Genomic DNA, 23,535 nt, shown 5'->3' on the forward strand with positions numbered 1-23,535 from the left:
GAGACAGATCTCAAGAACCACACAATTAACATACTACAAAGTGCTAAATGGAATACAATCAATGAAATTGATTAAATGAAAGAGCTATGATCAATAACAAGCCGTTACTGGGAGGGAAAATATGACTTGTTAAAAGGAAAAACTTTCTTTCTAAGTAACAGAGGTGTCAAACAATGAATCAGACTGATTTGAAAAGTAATGAAATACCCATCACTAAAAACATTCAAGTTTGATGATGATCTATAAATAATGATATAAAAGAATTTCTGCAATGGTTGTGAGGTTGAACCAGCCTAAATACCGTCTAGTGTCATCTTGCATGTCTTAGATTCCATAATTCTATAACATAAGTTTTTAGCAAGGTGGGGAGACTTTATTTTGCTTGTTCTTTACAGCGAACTCATCTTGAAGAAGTTTGGCATTAAATTCAACTTTCAAAGATGAACTGGAGGTTAAAAAGTGACAAAGAGTAAAAAAAAAAGAATAAAATTCCAAGTAGAATCACAGGTGCAAAGATAGAGAAATAGAAATAATAAACACTTAGGGGAAAGACAACTTGAAAAGACCTCCCTCGCTGACACAAACAGTAACTTGGGAGAGTAGGAGTGGCAAGGGTAGTGTGACGGGGAGTGGGTAGGAAGTAAGAGAGAAAAAGCTGTCTCAGCAGAAAGGAGGTAAACTCCCAAGAGGCATCATCAAGAGGTTTTCTTCGTTGATTCAATGTTAAGAGATGGGGTTGCCTGAGGAGAAAGAGCATGATGGATGAAAGGTAACTCAGGAGACAGCCTGAGTTTGATACTGCGTTGTATGGGGATAGAAATTTGGTTTTCACTATTAATTGTGAACTCAGGCAAATTACTTGACCTCCCTCTCACTCAGTATCCATATTGTTAATGAGGGTCAAAGAGTTAATCCATGGAAAGCATTTAGAAAAGTGTCAGCACATGTGAGTACTCAATAAATGTTAGCTATGATTATTATTACAATACACTTAATGCTAACCAATATGTTTTAATTCATGTCTAATTGGTATAAAAATTATGGTGAAGGGGAGGAGAGATGATTTAGGGTGGTATCCTTTTCTAGCAGAGCTGCTCCAAAGTAGAATGAACTTTCTTGGGACGTATTAAATTTTTCTTTTAATTTAAAGTATCTACAATGAGGAGGGGGAATTATCTATCATATCCTTGTAAAGAGGTTTTCCTCAATGAATGGTACGGTGGATCACATGCTTCTTAGCTCCTTTCTCTTTCTAAAGTGCTGGAGTTCTAACTGATGGTAAATCTAGAAAGTTAATAAGGAGTCCATATTTTCAGTCTTTGGAGAGAAATTAAATTTAGGTAATAACTTCCCTCAACATTGGGTTCATGAAATAGTATACTATTAAGAGAATAAGCTCTAGAACAAGACTGTCTAGATTCAAATACAGATGGCATCTTTTAATTCTCTTGTGTAAGCTTGAGCAAGACTTGAAAATTTTTTCGTGCCTCTGTTTCCCTAAATGCAAAATTGAGATAATAATAAAACTTACCTCATAGAATTGTTCTGAGAGCTGAATAAGCTGATACACGTAAAATGCTTATAAAGTGCTTATGAGTGTTCAACATATGTTAGCTATAAGCTTGTCAGATTTAAAATATAGACTGTGACAAAATAGGAAATACATTTTAGAGAAAAAGATTAACTGCAGTATATCTAAAGCAAGAGTACATTTTTAACTCTCTTTTCATACTTTTACTATTCACCCTCTATAAGGCTTAAATCAATAAGACTAAAATTTTTAGAAGAAAAGTTAGCTGAAGGGTATCCTTTATAACTTAGTTATAAAGAAATAAATGGTAATGTAATGTACAGAATGGTGACTATAGTTTATACATAATTCTGTACTCTATATTTGAAAGTTGCTAAGAGTAGATCTTAAAAGTCCTCATCACAAGAAAAAAAATGTAACTACATATGGGGATGGATGTTAACTAGGCTTATTGTAGTGATCATTTCACAATATATAAAAATATTGAATCATTTTGTTGTACATTTGAAACTAATATGTTACATGTCAATTTATACCTCAATTTTTTAAAAAATGCATACTCAATACAATGACAATATCTACTTATTATAATACCATGCTTAACAGAAAAAAAGAAAAGAAAGAAAGAAAAGAAAAGAAAAAAGAAAGAAAAGAAAAAACTTAGCTGGTGGACTCAGCCTAAACAGTTTGGTAGAACATAAGCCATAAGGCTCTATAGTGAAGTATCATTCAAACAAATTTGTATTAATCGGACTTGCCATGGTTACCAACACCTACTCTCATTAAATGCATTTATACAGTTTCTATTGGGGAATTTATATTACATTTTATTTTTGGTCTCTTGAATGCCCACATTTCCCCCTCCCCCCAAATCCATACCATACCACATACCAGAGAAAGCTTTGTTGTAGTGCACAAAGCATACTCAATATTGACATTTTTCTTATGGAAGAAAAAAAACAATGGAATCTTACTATTTATCAAATTAGATAAGATTATGCATAAGCTCCTCAGATTGAGTTAAACAATCTGAAATTTACAGACTGATTATGTCACTACTGCCTTAATATTTCTGAGCCAGATTGAACCACACAGTTTTTCTCTGAACCTTTGCTCATGCTTGTCTCAAGCTCTCCTCGTTTCCACCACTCAAGGCCCACCTCAAATATCACTGTCTTTGCTATGCCTTTTGGGATTCTCACTTCTTCTCCACAGCGTGTCCCTCCTTCATTCCCTTCCCGTGAAACCTCTTCCTTCTCCGATACATGAAATATAACAGAGAATATGAGTTAAAAGTATATGAGATGGTGGAAGTAAAAACAAAAAGAAGGGTATAATTATGGTAAATACATTCCATCAATGTCTATACCTTTGGCTAGGGAGACTCCAAATTTGGCACTAAGCTTTTTAGTAGTGAATGACTAAAGGAACACTGGTCAGTTACACAATACACAGGCATCATTAGATAAAAATAGTCTAATAACTATAGTCACCATGCTGTATCAATACATTATATCCCCATGGTGTATTTATTTTATAACTCTAAGTTAATACCTTTGGACCCCCCCCTTCAGCTGACATTTCTACTAAAAAATTTAGTCACATTGATTTAAGCATTAAAGAGGGTGAACAGTAAAAGTATAAAAAGAGAGTTTAAAAATGTATTCATGCTTTAGATATACAGCACTTACTTTTTTCTATAAATAAATAAATATTACATATCAGGAGCAGCATCTGATAAGAGGAGTTAGAATTTTCTCCCAAGTAGTCTTATAGAATGGATATGCCAGGCTGCAATGAAATATTTCTGCAACACAATTCTTGTAGGCATAATGAGTTTTGTGGGGCTCTCTCTTACAGCAGCCCTCAATCAGGGCCAATGACACCACATTAAAGCATAGGTCATAAAAGTCACTTACTTGGGGGCTTCAGAAGTCAAGGACACAGCTCTGCATCCCTGGCTTAGTTCAGATGTGGATTTCAGGGCATCTCAAAAGAACTGCATATCCCTCAAACCATATTTGCAAAATATTATTTGTCACCATTAGGTTTCTCCTAGACATTGTGGGGCAACAAATTTGAAATTGTTGTTTCTGAAAGAAGTGGAGTTCAGCTTCTCTACATAGCCAAACGTTAAAGTAAATGCCTATGATTAAACTAGTGGCAAGCTGACCCCATCTTGAGAAAACTGGCATGTATACCAAAGACAGCATTCAGAGGTGAAGTACACAGAAGTGAGCTATGGATCTTTGCATTCTGCCTTCACCAGAGGGACTGATGTACTTTTGCCATACTCACCCCCAACTATACCCCAGTACTTTATCACAGTTTTTAGACTCAGGATCCCATTTTACGTATTGTTGCATCCTCTGCAACAACCAGCATCATGCTTTGCACGTTGATGGTATAACTGCTACACAGAGAAGCCTTCTGCCTCCTTCTCTTCCAACCAACTCTTGACACAACTTCTACAAAATACTGGAGTGGAAAGATGGTAGGCACATCCAAAATGGGTCGGCCAACAACAGACTTGGTGTGCATCACACATCACCTCCAAAATGTCTCATAAAGAAGTAAATTACCAAAAAGAAGACGAACCAATATAGAATGTGTTGAACCATATTTCTGTGCATTTTGAGTAATTTTGTTCAAGGAGAATTGAAGCAGATGATTAAAATCAAGAAAATAGATTAAAACCCTAGTTAATGAATGTCTTGGAGATTGCTGTGCAAGTATTTAGTATATGTTTAACTAAGACAAGCTTGCTGAGCAACATATATGTAGTATTCTTAACTTTCTCAGGGCTACTGTTTCAAACCAGAGCTTCCTCAAAGAAATTTTAAATCAGATTTCACCTCTGGTCACATTCCTGCACACTTATACTTTCTAGTAGTTACACAGCCTTAATCCTCCTGAAATTTTAGATTGTAATTCCAAGAGTTATTAGGTTGGAAAACAGCTTCTGGGCAAATGATGTTATTCAAAAAAATTTTATACCAGAAATAATAGTTGGATTATTTCTGCCTCACAGATAGTCTTGAGGTCTTATTTTTCATGTAATTTGGGTATTCTGACATAAAAGTTTCTTGCTCTTAAATAATAATACCCTTAAAACAGAAGAGAGAGATGAGGGGATAAATAAAGATAATAAATACAATAGTTTGCTAACCAAATACAAAGGTTAAAATTAGCTTTGACCTTCCTTTTCTGTTTAGTTTACTTATCCTTCTGTATTCCAATGGCATTACATAAATACTTTAATATTTGCTATTTAAGGGTCTATCAAAATCTTGAGCTCTGTTAAGTCTCAATAAGTGTTACTCCTTTCTAAAACTGCTAGTCTTAATGTACACATTTTCTTTTCAAAATGTATTATTTACTGTTGAAAAGTTATTCCTAATCCTAAAATTAAAATATTTGTTTATGTTTTTTAATATCAGTACAGATAGAATTTAAAAACAGAATAAATAGTCATGCACCAAAATTCATGTATTCATCAGAGGTATGTTGGACAGTGGAAGAACACAGAATTCATTTTGTGAAAGAATTTTTTTAATCCAAAAAGATGAGTTCATTTGAACAATCTGTCAAATATATTTTACTTTATTTTAATAAATTGCTTCATCTTCTGGATCATTTTATGGTAATAATCACTTTTTATTGAGGGATTTGGTTATGAAAGTGATAGAAAAGGGAGAAATGCAGGAGAACTTTTTTTTTTTTTTTTTTTTTTTTTGTGGTACGCGGGCCTCTCACTGCCGTGGCCTCTCCCGTTGCGGAGCACAGGCTCCGGACGCGCAGGCTCAGCGGCCATGGCTCACGGGCCCAGCCGCTCCACGGCATGTGGGATCTTCCCGGACCGGGGCCCGAACCCGTGTTCCCTGCATCGGCAGGCGGATTCTCAACCACTGCGCCACCAGGGAAGCCCCAGAGCCCATTTTTTTTAACAAAATCATATTTTTATTTTAAATTTTGTGTTACTACACACATTACATATATATGTAATATTACATAACTTACTAGAAGCACAAGCATCAACATTAACAAATGTTAATGCCTACTGTGTAACTGAATCTTTGGTGCAGCAATACAATGGACACTTCTAGCCTCAGTAAATGAGAGGCCTCATCTCACTGCAATCTCTTCGGCATTGGTTACTGTGCATTTTTAATCTTTGCCAATTTGCTAAATGAACTAGGTTCTCACGATTAATTTGCATGTCTCGAGTTATTACAAAAAAAATCTTATATGTTTAGTCCCCATCTGATTTCCTCCTTTTAACTGAATATTCAAATTATATTTCTACTTTTCCCTTAATTTGTAAGTAGTTTATATTTTAATTTCATAATTAACATATGAAATTGCCAATATCAGTTTTAACAAAAATGGCAATTTACTGTATATCATTAAACCCAATATACTGTAAATACATTTCTCAGCTCCTCACTTGTTTGTCAGTTCTATCATTTAAGATGCAAAGAAGATTTTACATTTTTGTGATCAAATCTAGCAAAATTTTTCCTTTCTGATTTTCTGCCTTTGGTGTAATGCTGAAAAATAACTTCCAACTCTCCCTCCACTTATATAAATACTCACCAACACTATCTCTTAATACTCTTAGAGTTTATTTTATTAAGAATTTAAAACTTTAATCCTCCTAGAATTTATATTGACAATGGTATAGAAATTTAACTTTTTTCTAAATACTTAGAGAAGTGTTCATTCCTTTCACACAGATTTAATATGCCTAAAATGACACTGTATCAAAAAGCTTTACCATATTAAGAAGGAATGAAATTTCCTAATTACAGTTCAAACATCATGTTTATATTATGTCAATTCATTTCATATTATAAAGCACCAATTATTCACTGTAAAGTATGAACTGTTTTCTAAATTCTCTAAAAGATGAATAGATATATGTATCACCAAAGAAAATTAAAAATTATGGTTCCTAATTACTTTAAAAATTAGGAAATATTTATTACATTTTATAAAGAATATCAGCAGTTCAACTTCACTAATTTCTGCAAAATGTATTTTCATTTACAGAATGTGACCGTGGGCAAGACTTCTTCCATTGAGAAGATATATAACCTAATTATGCAAAAAGTTCTATGGAGACTGTTTGGGTTCAAGGTTTTTTCCCAAATTAAATTATTATTGTTAGAACTGCTTCTTTGTTGCTTAGTATTCTAAAGAAAGACACAAAAAATAAGCAATTGCCTGCTCACATACATTATTTTAAAGCCTTTTGGTCAACAGTTCATGCATTATTTTATTTGGAAGGAAAAATCCTCTTTATTACAAACAATTGCTGAATAAGAGAACAATGTTCAAGCAGTTGTTATTAAAGGATTAAGACATATTATTATCATCTGACTTTTAAATAAAAGTAATAGAACTCTAATTTTTCTATGATTTTTTAAATGAATCTCTCTCATTATTCTTTATCAGTCAAGAAGCTAAGAGCCATAGCCCAAAGGAATTCTACAATACATGAACCATTGTTTTCTTCCAGGCTAGTGTTTTAGGTCTCCTTCAAGTGGATCATCATTGGCTACTCAAGTAGCAATATCTCGTTCCGAGACCAGTACAATGGAGCATATCTCTACAGTGACTGCATTATGTTACTTAAGCTGATGTACATTTTGAAATGAACTCTGCAATTCAAATTGTGCTAATAAAATTCCCCCAGTGCATTATATGTACTTACACTTGAAACACCCAGAAAATAAGCTTAATAACTTTATGTTAAACTATTCAGATGGAGATTAGATATTTGTAGGTAGAGCATAAAGGCAATCAAGCATATCAGGCATTTAAACAAATAATTTTGAGTTGAGAAGAAATTATGAGTATAGTGCTATTATATTTAAATATGCATGGTGTTTTTACTTGTAAGTTTAAGTTGAGAAAACTAAGCTGAAAGTATATCGAAAAAGGAGTCTTATTCAAGAGATTGAGGTGCAACAATAAAAGATGATCTACAATGAGTTATCAATGGTTACGAAAGAATGAGATATAGAAATTTTAACTATTCAGGAAATATAAGATCACATAATGAGTTATTAATTAAGAAATGAGGGATTCAAATCAAAGACTGTACTTTCAGGAATGGATTATACCATATGTTAGTAAAGAGCTGTGGATTAAGTTATAGAGCATGGACGGTTAGTTGTACAGGTAAGTAGCATCACAAACCTATTATCTGTATTTACTGTGAAATCACTGCCTTCTTTTTCTGGTTTTTTTTTTCTTTTTTCTAATAATAACCAGGGTTTTGATTTCAGAGAGTCACTGGATTTTGCCATGGCCTTTCAGTCTGGTTAATTATTATGTGTTCAGAGTAATGTACATTTTTATCCACAGGTGGCAGACCTTTTTTAAATCAACTTCAATCATATTCAGTATTTTGTTTTGGTGGGTTTTTTTTTTTTTTCTTAAACTGCCACCCACATTAAAATGTAAGAGTGTGCTGCTCGGAGTTCTCATTAATGCTGCACAATTTAGATGATAGATTTGTCAACATAGTGGCTCATTCTCAAAGGCCACTGAACCCTGTCGGGATAAATGCCTTAAAAATTGTATATTGCAGAGTAATCTTTAATTATAAAGAACTCACTTGACAATTTACAATATATTGGGATTATTCTCCTTTTGCAAGCAGCAAAGAGTTTTACTCTCTAGATAAGGTTGACTGAGGGAAAAAAAAAAAAGTGATTGGATTTGACAAATAGTTAAAACAAAGAGCTTGCTTATTTGCAAGTAAAAGAGAGGTGACCAAAAGGCGTGTACAAATAACAACCACCTAGGTTCACAAATAATTAACTGGCTAAATGGTTAAAGCAAATAATTATAAATGCAGTGACATTTAAAAAGAATGTTAACACAGAAAGAGATAAGCAAAACAAAAATAACTGCCACCAGTGGTATAACTAACCACTATCCTCAATTTACCTCTGTAAAATCTTGAATTTGCAAACCTATGTGAAATACTTATTTTTGTTGTGTTATTTTTCGTCAGTGCAGTATAAAATCTGATATCCAACTAAGCCTTTTTGTGGGTATTGATATGTGCAAAGAATGCTTTAACATGGCAATGCATTTCAATTCATATATAAATAAAATATTTATAATTTTATAGTTCTCAAAACATTTTACTGCTATTCAATCTAATGGCAATGCCTGATAGCCTTTATTACATTTCTTAGAAAAAGAACACTGGAAAGAATAAATGCTTATTTTACTACCCTATTAGTCTTCATTTCCAACGTGGGAAATTCTTTACAAGCATCTTAAATTATTTTACCTAATTTTGAAAGATGTATCAGTTTAATTTACACTATTTGCAACCATATTTCTCCCTCATGAAACATAATACACCCTTAAAGAAATAAATAAAACTTATCATAACTATTTGCTGTACTATTTTAACACTTATTTTGAATATATCTACACAAATGTGTACACTTAAGCAAATGGTAAGAAAGCACACACCCATTTAACCACCAGCAGGGCATTAGTGTCACTCTCCCTTGGGCCAGAAGTACTCCCTGACCCAAATTCTCCCTCCTTCAGCTCAACCTCTTTCCTCATTCCTAGAGATCAGCACTCTCTGGCACCTATAGTAATGTTTCCTTGCTTTTCTTTATAGTTTTACCATCTATAATGCATCTCTGAAAAACATAATTGTTTGCCTGGAATCATCCTGCATGTATTCTTATGTCTTTGCTTTTCTCCGTTTAATATCAAGTAGATCACTAAAAGTCTTCCATTTCATTATTTCATTTCATTGTATGACTATTCTACCACTATCCATAGTGTGGATGACAACTGAATTATTTCCAATTTTTGGCAAATACAAGTATTTCTCCTGTGAACATTCTTGTACATATCTCCTGATACATGGATGTACATATTTTGCTGGGATATATACATATATACATAGGATTGCTATGCTTAAGTAGGGGATATAAAATTTAACTTTACTATATCTAAAAGTAGTTGTTCCAATTTCTGTTCTGACCAGCACTGTATGAATGTTGCTGTTGTTCTGCATCCTTGTCATTGCTTTGACCTGCTAGCCATTTCAGTTTTCCCCATTCTGAAGTATGTGTAGTGGGATCTCATTGGGCAAGTATCTGTATTTCCTTGACTATTACTGAGATTAAGCATTTTTTCATATGTTTTGACATTTGGACATATTATTGGCCATTTGGATTTCTTCTTTGCCCATTTTTCTATTGGGTTGTGTGAAGTTTTACATTGATTTGTAGTTTTAAAAAAATCTATTCGATATCACCTTTGTCAATGATGCTTCGCAAATTTATTCTGCCACTCCATATCCTGTCTTTTCACTCTTTTTATGGTTTTCTTGATAAACAATAAAATAATGTAGAACCTAATGTAAATGACGAAGTCTTTGGTGATAATGATATGTCAGTTAAAAATTGTAAAAAATGTACCACTCTTGTGGGAGATGTTGATATTTGGGGAGGTTATGCATGCGTGTGTGTGTGTGTGTGTGTGTGCGTGTGTGTGTGTGTGTGTGTGTGTGTAGGGAGTGGGGGGAAGTGGTACATGGGAAATCTCTATACCTTCTCCCCATACTGCTGTGAACCTAAAACTGCTCTGAAAAATAAAGTCTATTTTAAAAAATAATGTAGAATGTGTGCTTTTTTAATCTAAGGAATCTGTCTCTACTCCCAGGTCATAAAGTTATTTTCCTAGATTCTCTTATAGGAGAATCTCTTACGACAGATTATTGTTTTACCTCTTACACTTAGTTTGTGACCAACTGAAATTGATTTTTGTGTGTGGTGTGAGGTAGGGATCCAACTTCATTTTTTTCCATAAAGAATCAATTTTCCCAATACCATATATTACAAAGTCTGTTATTTCTCTGCTTTGAAGTACCACCTTTATTATAAATAAAATGTCCATATATGCAAGTCATTTCTGAGCGCCGTAGCCTCTCTCATTTGTCTACTTGTCTACCCCTGCAGCAATGCCGCACTTTCTGAATTAATAGAGCTTTCATATTAATACGGCAAGTAATCCTACCCATTCTCCCTTTACAAGTCTCTTGACTCTTCTTGTCCTTTGCATTTTAGAATCAACTTGTCATATTACACACACCCACACATACACACACACACACAAACTACCCAAACAACAAAGAAACAAAACAAGCAGTTGGCATTTTGATTGTGAGTACACTGTACTTATGAATCTACTTGGGGGTAGGGGATATCTCTACAAAATTGGATCTTTCAGTACATGAACATGGTGTATCTCATCATTTATTTCATTTTAAAAATATTAAAATATTTCTTAAACTTTCACAATTTTCCATATAGATACTGCTCATCACTTATTAATGAATACTAGGCAAAAATTGATGCTGATATACAGAAAGACAGCTGATCTGTGTATATTGTATTGTTTGCATCAACCTTAAATGCTCATATTAATTCATATCATCTGCCAAGAATGACAGTTGTTTCTTTTTCAATCCTAATAATTTTATTTATCTTGCTTTATTGTATTGGCTAGGATCTCCAGAAAAAATGCTCAATAGCAACTATCCTGATGTTGTTTTTGATTATAGAAGGAAACTTCCAACAATTCACTATTTTAATTTATTCTTGCTATAGGTATTTCATGTCACACTAAGGAAGTTCTTCCCTGTTTTTAGTTTTCTAAGAACTTTAAAAAATAAGGAATAAATATACATTTTATTAAATCCTTTTCTGCATTAATTGAAATAATCATGTGATACCTTCTTTTAATCTGTATTACATTGGCTGTTTATTTACATGTCAGCAAACCTTGATTTTCTGGAGTAAACAAACTTGCTCATGATTAATGATCCTTTTTATATATTGCTGAAATCAGTTTGCTAATATTTGGTTGACAGTTTTTCCATTTATATTCATAAGAGGAATTTGCCTGTGAATATGCTTTTTCATACTATTCTTGCCAAGTTTGGTATCAAGATTATATGATCCTTATAAAATAAGTTGGGGACTATTACCTCTTCTATTTTTTGAAACAAAAAAAAAACTTACATAGGATTAGACTTATGTCTTCCTTAAATTTGCCTGTGAAGCCATCTGGGTCTGGAAATTTTTTGTAGGAAAATCTTTGATTACCAAATTAAATTTCCTTAATGTTTATAGAACTATTCAGGTTCCCTATTTCTTTTTGAGTAAATATTGCTAAGTTATATATTTTTTAGGAATATTTTGACCACTGACATATTTTTCTAGGAATCTGACCATTGATCTAACTCTTCATATTTCCCAACATAAACTTGGTAATGTAAAGTTCATGATACTCATTATTAGCTGTTTAATATCTGCACATCTGTTGTGATGTCACTTTGTCATTTCTGATATTGGTTATTTCCCTCTTGTCACTTGCTTTCTTGTTCAGTCTCATCAGAGGATTGGAAAATTTCCTCATCTTTTGCAACAATTTTTGGCTTTCTTGCTTCTCTTCTTCATATGTTTGTTTCTCACTTCATTAATTTTGCACTTTAATTTGTTTCTCCCTTTTACTACTTTGAGGTTATCTTGTTGTTGTTTTTGAAATAAATTCTTGGCTTATTAATTTTCACTCTTTCTTTTTTCTAATACATTTAAGGTATAAATTTCCCAGCAAATGCCTCTTATAGGCATTCTATAATTGTTATATGTAAGATATTCATTTTTATTTAATCTAAAATATTTATAATTACTATTGTGATTTCTTTTTAATTTTGAAACTTTTTTCTAGCCATACTTTTGTTATTCATTGGCAGCTTAATTTCACTGCTATGATTCAAATTCTTTGAAATTAGTTGAGACCTAATTTATGACTCAGAATATGGTCAATTTTTGTAACTGTTCCCAGTGTTCTTCAAAATAATGTGAATTTTGCAGTTGTATGCAAGGTTCTACATATGTCTACTAGGTCAAGTTTCTTAATCTTATCTTTCAACTCTACCCCCCCTTTACTGATTCTTTTCTATTTTATTCCATTAATTATTAAGTTAATTTCACTGCCATTGTGGATCGTTTATTTCTCCTTGCTAGTCTGTCAAATTTTCCTTAATCTATTTTGCAGTTATGTTATTAGGGACATTTAGATTTAATATTATTCTATCTGCCTACTGAATTGAAAATTCACTCAGGTTTTTTTTTTTTTTTTTTTTTGTGGTATGCGGGCCTTCCTCTGTTGTGGCCTCTCCCGTTGCGGAGCACAGGCTCCGGACGCGCAGGCTCAGCGGCCATGGCTCACGGGCCCAGCCGCTCCGCGGCATGTGGGATCCTCCCATACCGGGGCGCAAACCCGGTTCCCCTGCATCGGCAGGCAGACGCGCAACCACTGCGCCACCAGGGAAGCCCCTCACTCAGTTTTAAAGTAACTTTATCTCCAGTAATGGTTTGAGCTTTAAAGTCTATTTTGTTTACTCAGTGTAGTTACACCAGTGTCCATGTGGTATTTGCATAATATAATTTATCCAACTATTTTCCATCATTATTTACATTTTACATGTGTGGAATCAGTGGTTAAGAGACGTACCCAACAGTAGATAGTCCTAAATGGCCGAGTCAGGAATTGACCTAAACAATGTGTCTCCAAAGTTGATGCCTTTCAACTTTATGCCTCTCTTACAAGTTCCAAAGAGTGAAGTCAGCTTAGGTTCGGAGGGAAAAAACACTCTCATTCTAATTTCTGCCAAGAATTTCTCATAGATTGCTATCTAATTGTGACTTTTCACTTAGCTTCGAGATAAATTCTCACTCCTTTAATATTCTAAGGCAATAAAATACTGTAAAAAATTCTTTAAAAAAAGAAAGAAAATATTCTTAATCCAGAACTGCAGCACTCGACCTCTTTCACTTATACACAAGGTAGAAGTCTTCAAAGTTTTGCTCTTTGCCTTTGAAATCTGCATGATTAACAGCAACATTCACGTGCTTCTCAAATTCCACCGCACTGTATCTCAATCTGCCCTAACCTAAAAAAGGTATCCAGGATGCAATATGATCAAGATTTCTGAGTGGCTGTATGGCTCTACTGAGAAGGAAAGCTTACTGCAACCTGACTTCAGAAAAAGCAGTCAGAAAGGATGAGTGATAAGCTATTTCATCTCTCCTTGAATAGACACACATAGAGTATTTTAAACAGAGGCACTAAGCAACTTATGTAACCTTTTGGAATCCTGTACTTTTTTTTTTTTTTTACATCTTTATTGGAGTATAAATGGTGTGTTAGTTCCTGCTGTATAATAAAGTGAATCAGCTATACATATACATATATCTCCATATCCCCTCCCTCTTGCATCTCCCTCCCACCCTCCCTATCCCACCCCTCTAGGTGGTCACAAAGCACCGAGCTGATTTCCCTGTGCTATGCGGCTGCTTCCCACTAGCTATCTATTTTACATTTGGTAGTGTATATATGTCCATGCCAATCTCTCACTTCTTCCCAGCTTACCCTTCCCCCTCCCCATGTGAATCCCATACTTTTTACATTTCTATAATTTTAATACTAAGCTATACTTGTTAAGAAATGTTTAAACTGTAAAGAAAATGAAAGTTGCTCATGATTCCATAATCCAGAGCTAATAATATTTAATGTATTTACTTTCAGCTATTTTTTCTGTTAATTTTTTATGTATTTGTAATATATATGTCCACTTGAATATGTGTGTGTGCATACATGTATGTGTGTACACACACACACATTTGGAGATACACTGTATCTTTAGTGTGGATTCTGACTTGTTTCATTTAACACTGCATCATACATAATTTCGTATGTCTTTCAAATTTTTTTTAAATATTTTATTGACTGTATAAGATGAATATATTCAGATTTATCCAACTATTGCTTTATTGCTGAACAGTTTAGTCAATCTCAAATTATTCTGATTATAAACAAATGAAAATGATCATATTTACATAAATTTTGTCTCCTTTAATTATTTCATTAAGTTAGATTCTTGGAAGTGACATTGCCAGATACCGTTAGTTAGGCCCTAATATCTAGTCTCTTATTCTTCCACAACAATAACTCCCCCAAATTTATCTTCCAGAATAAAAGCTACATCTTCCAAGCTCTTTTTAAGTGTGGCATGGTCATGAAACTATGTTCTAGCCAATGGAATGTAAGTGGAAGGGGTATGGACACTTTTCAAAAGATGTCCTTAAAGGGAGAGAGCATGAATCTTCTTGAAATATTTCCTTCCTCTTGCTAGAATACGGACATGATTGCTGGAATACCAATACTGGATATTCTAAAACACTAGGTAAAAGTCACATGCTCAGAGAAACAGAGCCAAAGATGAAAGGTCTGGGTCCCTATTGACTGTGGAACCACCCACTCAGCTCTTAACTGCCTACAGAGACTTCACATAAGAAAATATAAAGTTCTACCTTTTTAAAACAATTTGGATTGCTTGCAACCAAACCTTTTCCAAACTAATAGAGTGAAAATGTTGCATAGAATGCCTTGGAAACATTTAAGGCTCTTAACAGAGATGGTCAAATCACTTTATGGTTGAATAAATATAACTTATTTCCAACATTACTGAAAGCACCCAACTCCCCTCATTCTTGTTACAACATTATTATTCGAAGCTACTTTTTACTAGTTAGATTGTTAAGTGGAGCATAACTTTGCATTTCTTTTACTAGCATTTTGCATTAGAATTGCATGCTTTATTAATTATTTGTTCTTATATCTTGTTATCTTTTAAATTAAAATGTTAGTGCCTTTCTTATAATAACAGCTCTATACATGTGATGTTTGCTGTATTTGTTAGAAGTAGTCCCAGTTTTCCATTTGCCTTTTAATTTTATTTATACTTGCGCTTTTACTTGTAAAACTATAAAAGTTTCATATTTGCAATAATTCATGACTTATTCCAGTTCTGTTATCATTAATAACCATTACAATGCTTTCTTCCATATTACTTTGATTCATTCATCTGTGAATATATAAAGTCTTATTTATAAATATTTTTAAAATATTTTTTTAGGATTTAAAAACAATTCAGTCTTTAAAGACAATAAAAACTACCACTGAATCTAAGGGTTTTCACAAATAAACTTGTATCTTGAAGTTCTAGAAGCGTAAGTCATATGACTTTTAGAGTGGATTAGTAAATAAATAAATTTTAGTTTACTCTGCAAGAATACCACTTTTTCACTATTCTCTTTAGGACTAAACAGAAAGGTAATTCGTTTTTCATTTTACTAGTGACAAACCTCTGAACAATAGGATCCCTTTCCTTCAACCTTTTCTGCTCTCACCCACATGACAGTTAGTCACGGGATGATAAAAGGATTTTCAACTTTAGGTCTGTGGTCAAACTTTGTTCCTGTTCCCAAGAGTATAACTTTTACAGGCGTTTCACAAATGCACACACAGATAGATGCCCACTAAATTTTTCTGCCAAGCAAATTGGGAAAATATCTGTTTGACCTCAGCAAAATTGTATTTTTGTATGTGTTTACAAAAACATCCCCTGAAATACTTAATAGCCCGTGGAAATTTTTATAAAATGTCTGACCTACTCATTGTGACCCAGAATATTTCTTGCTCAGCAATAATAAAAAAGTAGCAACAAATGTTTTTAAAACAACATTTTTCAATGAAGAAAAAAAGCTTCTGCAACTTTAGAAATGTGTATCTCATTAAGGAAATGAAAAGAAAAGAAATGTTGCTTTCATCTGCCAGTTTAGAAACATTACCTTCATAATGAGGTTGAAAATTATAATTACAAATACAGTTGTCATCTGAACATAAAAGACTATGTATTATAACTTTATATGCATATGTCATATACTTTACTTATAAGTTGAAAATAAGAGAAGGCACATAAACTTCCATTTTTAAAGTAATCAATTTTTTCAAAGGTGTGTATCATGTGTTTTATGAATATATCTTTTTCCTACCCGGTGCAGTGCCAAAATTCTCTGTTCAGGCTTCAGAATCTTATAAGTAGATTCAAACAGGACTTGTGTCATCAGCAAGAGGAATCTAGAAAAAATAACAGTAGACCATTAACAGTGTATTGTTCTTTTTTAGTGAATATATCAAGATATGACTCTTTGGAAACAGGAGATGTCTATGGTTTTCGAAATAAATTTATATACATATAAATTTATATAGATATATAAATATAATAAAGTTATATTTATTGAAAAAAGGCATTAATTTGACATTATAATACCACCAGAATTAATCTAAAAACATATATATGTTATGTTATATGCATACATACATATTTGTTAATCACCACATAAGTTGTTCATTTTGTATAATTTTGATATAAACAACCTGAATATACTTTAGGACAGGGAACATTAAGGTAAATTCTTCTTTCTTGGAATGAGTTATGAAAGATTTTCAGATGTCCTCATAGGTCCCTTCCTTGGTTCCATTCAAATGTATGACAGCAACGATCAACACAGTAACTGTTTAGTGGGAGTCATCCAACTATCTCTACAATGACATTCCTTGCTATATATCTCTATATATCTCCCAGCCCAGCTTCAAAAATATTGCTCTAGACACTTTCAGGAGTGAATAGAACTCTGGCTTTGTTACCAGTTCCTTAGGCTGGACAAAAATGGCCTCTGGCAATCAGTCGAAATTCCCAAGAATCAGACTTTTGAAAGCAGGGAACCAGTACATGGTGGCAGCCAAAGCATTGGTGCCAGCTCAGCCTCTTCACAATCAGTTCAATTTACGAAGAATTGAGTAATTCTTCAGTTTCATTCTTATTATGCCATTGATATTTCACCGTTTTGGTCACAAGGTGTATTAGGGTAGTTTTATTACCATATTGTTATCCACCTGTACCATGATTGGTAGGGGGGATTTCACTTCATTCCAATATCAGATCTTTTGTTAACAAGCACAGAAATCTAAAAGTCACCACATTGACAGAGAAGATGCCACATTATTTCAACAACTCACTAATTACTCCATTGGAAAGTACTTCAAAATGAGAAAAGTTATTACAAATTTTCAACATCAGAAATTATGCAGCTGCCCATTTACAATAGCCAAGACATGGAAGCAACCTAAATGTCCATCAACAGAAGAATCAATAAAGAAGATATGGTACATATATACAATGGAATATTACTCAGCCATTAAAAAGAATGAAATAAAGCCATTTGCAGCAATATGGACGGACCTAAAGATTGTCACACTGAGTGAAGTAAGTCAGACAGAGAAAGAGAAATATCGTATGATATCACTTATATGTGGAATCTAAAGAGAAATGATACAAATGAACTTATTTACAAAACAGAAACAGACTCACAGACTTAGAGAACCAACTTATGGTTACAGGGAGCGGGGGAGGATGGGGGGAAGAGATAGTTAGGGAGTTTGGGACTGACATGTACATACTGCTATATCTAAAATGGATAACCAACAGGGACCTACTGTATAACACAGGGAACTCTGCTCAATATTATGTAACAACCTAAATGGGAAAAGAATTTGAAAAAGAATAGATACATTATATGTATAACTGAATCATTTTGCTGTACACCTGAAACTATCACAACATTGTTAATCAACTATACTCCAATATAAAATTAAAAGTTAAAAAAAAAGAAGTTATGCTGCTGCAATAAAATAAAGGCTGTCTACACATGGTCTGCCAATTCTTTAAAAAACTCGTTTACTTTCATTAAAAATTTTACTAAAAAGTACCCCAAACTTCACTTTTTTCAATTAAGTGAAATGTCACATCTGACCAACTGTAAAGAGACTGCCATGGTAGAATTTACTTAAAATGAAACAGAAAAAATTTGCCATATCCTATATGTAGGCAACACAGAAATACACAGGTGGTAATTTTACCCACAAGAGGGAGCCTGTATTTTTATATTTTTGTCACAGAACTTGAAAAACTTGAAAAACTTGAATTAAAATATGAAATACTAAAAAGTGTTTGTTAATACCATAATCTTTATGTCAGGTCAAGTTTTAAGCTAATCATATTTCAGTTGGCATATTTTTCTTCAATCATAACGTAACAGTGTGTCAGAAGATTGGAATGATAGTTGGAATTTTTAAAAATTTCATACCTATATTGTAATTAGGGTTTTTTTGGATATAATAATGAAGATGTAACTGCCAAAGCAGCCTAAGAGGAAATTCTTTCATGTGGTAGTAACATTAGTTGGATAAAATTGACTGGAATTATTATGAGTGCTCTACATCCAGATTTAATAGTATAGAAGTGAAATGATATCTTGGTCATCTTCTTATCAGAAAAGAGGCTTATATACACCAATAATTTTCCATGTATTTATGGAACAGGAAACACCCTACTTTAAAAATCATAGTGGCCATTCTCACTAATATTACCTAAGACTTGTCTAAGAAAGGGTATAACTGACATGACACCAGTATGATCTTTCCTTTCTTAGAGTTGAGAAAAAGATCTTTTTATTTAAATTTAAAAATCTAAGCTTTATTCCTTCATATCCTATAATCTGCCTAAACAGTATCTTAAATTACTAAGACTCTCTAAATAAATATGCTCTGGGTTTTGTAAAAATAAACTGTATTCATCAACTTAAAAACTACCTTATAAAAAATAATTTTGGCATATCTTATCAACGGAGAGTGAAATGTTCTATCACATTCAGAGACATAGTAATAATCCAGCTGAAATTTGTTTTGTGATTCCTTGTAAAGTGCAGGGAAGACAGATGATAAATTGTCCCTTTCCCCCAGAGTCCTTAGCTTCTTGACAATATTATATAACAGGGGCAGGGAGCTGAGGAAGAAGGGGTTAATCACTGCTGCTCTTCCTTCTGGAATTCCAAACTACCCATTAAATCATTGTTTTTTCTACCACTAGGGACTGTGAATCTAATGGTCCTAAAATCAATACCTTATAAATGACATAAAAAATATATTCATTTTTTGGACTAATGTACCCTAGTGTCTGAATCCTATTTACACCCTCTACTTTAAAAAGGAACAACAGACCCATTTCTGCCAGTAAAAGGTTACTCAGTCACTCTGGCGACATGCTGCAGAATGCACTGTTGTACTCAAGTGCAGCATGAGGGAAAGACTGGTAGCTGCAAATCCACCATTGCAGAAACTTTAAACCTGGTGCAGTGCACTCCTGTTAAGATACACAATCAGAAAGGAGCATGCAGGTAGCTTCCAATAGCTTTGCCATGTTCTGAGGGTGGATTTACATGTCTCTGTTTTATTATCTTATTTCGTAACTTACATAAAATTTTCAGTGCATCAAATATTACCTTACAATATTGAAAAAAACAAACACAACTACCACTTAATAGTGAATTCTATAATGATTGAAGAAGCTCAATCAAAAACCCTGAAAGACAGAAATGCTCACTAGCATACCAAAGAAATACTAGCCAAATTAATGTAGTATGAGATCACACCACATTAAACCATAGTCACAGGCGAGCTCTGGGGAGACTGAGGGCACTTCATCTCAGTGAAACAACCAAAAAAGATACAATGACTATCTGTCGGTTTTTTGCATATTAAGAAAATATGCGGAGAATTCCCTGGCGGTCCAGTGGTTACGACTCAGCGCTTTCACTTCTGTGGCCCTGGATTCAATCCCTGGTCAGAGAACTAAGATCCCGGCAAGCCGCACGGTGCAGCCAAAAAAAAAAAAAAGAAAAGAAAAGAAAGGAAAAGAAAATATGCTGATGAGAAGGTTTTATGTTTATATAATATTTTCATTAATCCAAAGGACCCACATACTTACCTCAGAGGCCATTCTTATCACTTTGAAAGTATTATGCTTAGTTTTTAAAAGAAAACTTCAGTTTACAATCTATTCCTAACTTCATTCTGAGAGTATCTTCTATCTTTAATATTTTTAAGATATCAAATGTAGAGCAACCCTGTAAAATGCAAAAATACCTGCAATGAAAAGATAAAAGTATGGCTAAAAAAGAAGAAAAAGAAAAAGAAAGCTGTAAACTAAAGGAAGACCTATTTTCCTGGAAAAAAATATCATTTGACTCACTGTTTGTTTCAATGGGTACAAACTGAAATAGAGAAGAACGAATAGGGAAAGTAACTTTAAAACAGATTTTTCTGAGAGAACTCTAGCAACAGGTCAGTATGAGGTTGTCTGTTTTACATCTTAAAATCCGTAGAGTTATTAAAACTACAAAACAAAAAAGAAAAACTGTTGTTCTTTATTCCATTTGCCAACCAGAGTCATTTATCCCCTATTAGATAAAGTATAATAGACTCTACCGAAAGGGTCACTGGCCTTCCATTTAATGATATTGCCAACCCCAATCTGCATTTTCCCGGCAATGTCCCTCAACACAGAATAAATGGCTGATCTCTTCACAATAACAGCTGATTTCTATTTATTAAGCTAAAAAGGTCACCATTTTCTACGGCTGGGCCGCCCTGCACTATTGATAATTTTATGCATAAACAAATGGCAAATTTGTGCCACATAAATATGCATTAGCAATTACTTTTTCCTCGGGTAACGCTCACCGCATGCAAATGTGTACCTCACAGGGCCTGCTAGCTTTTGTTTTAGCTCTTGAACAGTCAAACAAAAGAGCACAATAAACAATTTTAAAATTGCCAATCAATAAGCAATGCAAATGCAAAGGTAAATGGCAAGAAACTTGCTTAGAAACAACTAAACAAAAAGTGAGGGGAGGATATGGTGGAAGCATTTTCTTTTTTTTAATTATTTCATTTCTTTCTCTTTTATAGTGAAAAGGCTAAAGCCCTCTTGACACAGAACAGCTAGCTAGGCTGGTGCTAAAGCAGATGCCAGATGGGGGAAAATAGAAAATACACACATGTTGAATCAACACACACACACACATACACATGTACACACCCCAAAAAAGAGGTCTGGGAAAAACTGTGTTCCTATGTGATTTCAAATGCATCACCTATTCAGATTTCTGATTTTTCAATTTCAGAGATTCAAAGAAGTTTTAAACTGGGAGGTGCTACAGAGATACACAGCCGAATCTTAATTCCACTGCACTGTGCCATGTTGCTGTTTTCTAGTATCATCTGCCTCAGACAAAGGAAATATACATGATCAGTAAGTAGGATATTTTTAGGGACATGAGGAGAAGGAGTAAATGAGGAATATACTGAGGAGAAATAAAAAGCATCTCACAAAACATCTACATATCCAGATGTTTAATACCAAACACCTTTATCTCAGAACGATTCAAGAATAGTATTGGGCATAAGGATAGAGAGATATGGGAGCTAACAAGGAAAGAGGCAACAGGGGTGAGAAAGCCTAGGGGAAAAAATGTTGAACATGAAAATGAATGATAGCTCAAGAAAACAGTTGGTATTTTTTAATGAAAAATTAACTTTAATATGAGTTTTTTTTGGTGCACTCTACCATACACTGTTTTAAGATCCATTACCCCAGGATCTTCACAGAAACCTCTACGGGTTGGTACATTTCATAGCACAAGGCACATGGAGGTTAGGACACTGGACCAGTTAACTTAAAGCTGTGCTAGATCTGAGCTTTGACCCAGTCTGATGCCAGCAACTGCCATTTCAGTGCCCAGTACTGCCACCCGCTCTTGAAAACGCATCCACTTTGACCCGATTGAAAATCTCTTCCTCAATGTGTTGGTGGCTTTGCCTTTGTAAAAATAAGTCAAATTGTATTTTAAAAATTTAAATTCAGGACTCATGTCAGTTTTTAAAACTAAGTTATTAAAATACTTTAACTTTGTAAAATATGCAAATATTAATTTGTATATTAGTACGAAGATACATTAGTACATGTCCACTGAGACCATGCTGTAGTCTTAATGCTCATTTGAGAAGAGAAACACACTTTGTGATCCCCATCTTGATCTTAATATAATTAAAGGTTTTACTATTACACGGAGGTCTAGCCAGCATTAACAAGAAAGTAGTAAAGATAAATAAAAGTATTCTTGGCCTAAATGCAAATAGGCAAACCTGAAAATCTAAAACCAGTAGGTAGCTCTGTCCTGTTCAAAGCCAAGATACTCCTCACAGGGGCCTCTCAGAATCCCTAAGTGGATACTAAAAGTCAACCTCATTCTTTAGAGAAGGCTGTGAAATTTCTCCTGGCAATACTTCCCCCTGATAATATCAATGTTGGGAGATCAGGGCTGTTGCTGGCATATAAAGTGCCTTTGTGTGAATAAGAGAAGATGCCCCTTAGGTGTACAATTCAGAAAATATGCTACCTGCACAACCATATAGGATGGCCCTAGAAGACACTTCATAATCAGTACAGATGGATTCCAATATTTTATATATTAATTCAAATAATTATATAGTTAGCATACTCCCATTTTGCTATGTTTTAATTCTTTTTGGTCTTTGCAGCTGAACATATAAAAACTTGAGTATGGTTTTTCTTTATCAACTAAATGCATTAAACATGTGCTGAAGAGCATTACTACGTAATAGCCCAAGTTTTCATTATCATCATTCCCTGCCCAATTCCTCACTCTCTATGCAAGGTAAGGACTTCAAACTAAAACCACGAATATTCCAACTAATCTGGAGTTTGTCTGAAATTTATCAGTGCTTGTGCAGCCAACTCTGCAGAATGCATGTAAACGGAAGTGCACAAGAAGTGTGCAAAAACTTGGTGTGCTATATGGACACTCCAGTATCCAAAGGCTCAGTGTGGCAGAGGCTAGGTCAAATAATTACACTGTGTGTCCCCAGTCCCACTTTGATAGCAACAAAATTAGGTTTAGGCAGAGGGTACCTTCTGAGGGACTGAGAAAGTCATAGACAGCAACGAGAAATTCCAGCCGGGACTAGAACTTTGTGCAGGAGGAGAGTCACTGCCTCATTTGTCTTGGGTGAGCGTCTGCCAGCCTCTTTGCCTTAGATCCTTCCTTTGTCCATCTCCTTCTCTGCTGACCCCCGTGGGCCAAGTTTCCCAGGCCCCCCTGGCAGTCGGCTTTGAGGTGAGT

General features: G+C 34.0%; 1 protein-coding gene across 2 annotated transcripts in view; it reads right to left on the reverse strand.

The window, feature by feature from the left end:
- SOX5 (SRY-box transcription factor 5) overlaps positions 1-23,535 on the reverse strand; it is a 1,009,763-nt gene that overhangs the window by 719,978 nt on the left and 266,250 nt on the right. For both annotated transcript variants that reach the window (XM_055085506.1, XM_055085507.1), the window contains one exon: positions 16,486-16,570. The gene's annotated coding sequence lies outside the window, so the exon portion shown is untranslated. The remainder of the gene's footprint in view (positions 1-16,485; positions 16,571-23,535) is intronic.

Source organism: Physeter macrocephalus, chromosome 6, assembly GCF_002837175.3.
Source record: "Physeter macrocephalus isolate SW-GA chromosome 6, ASM283717v5, whole genome shotgun sequence".
NCBI classification, from domain to species: Eukaryota; Metazoa; Chordata; class Mammalia; order Artiodactyla; family Physeteridae; genus Physeter; species Physeter macrocephalus.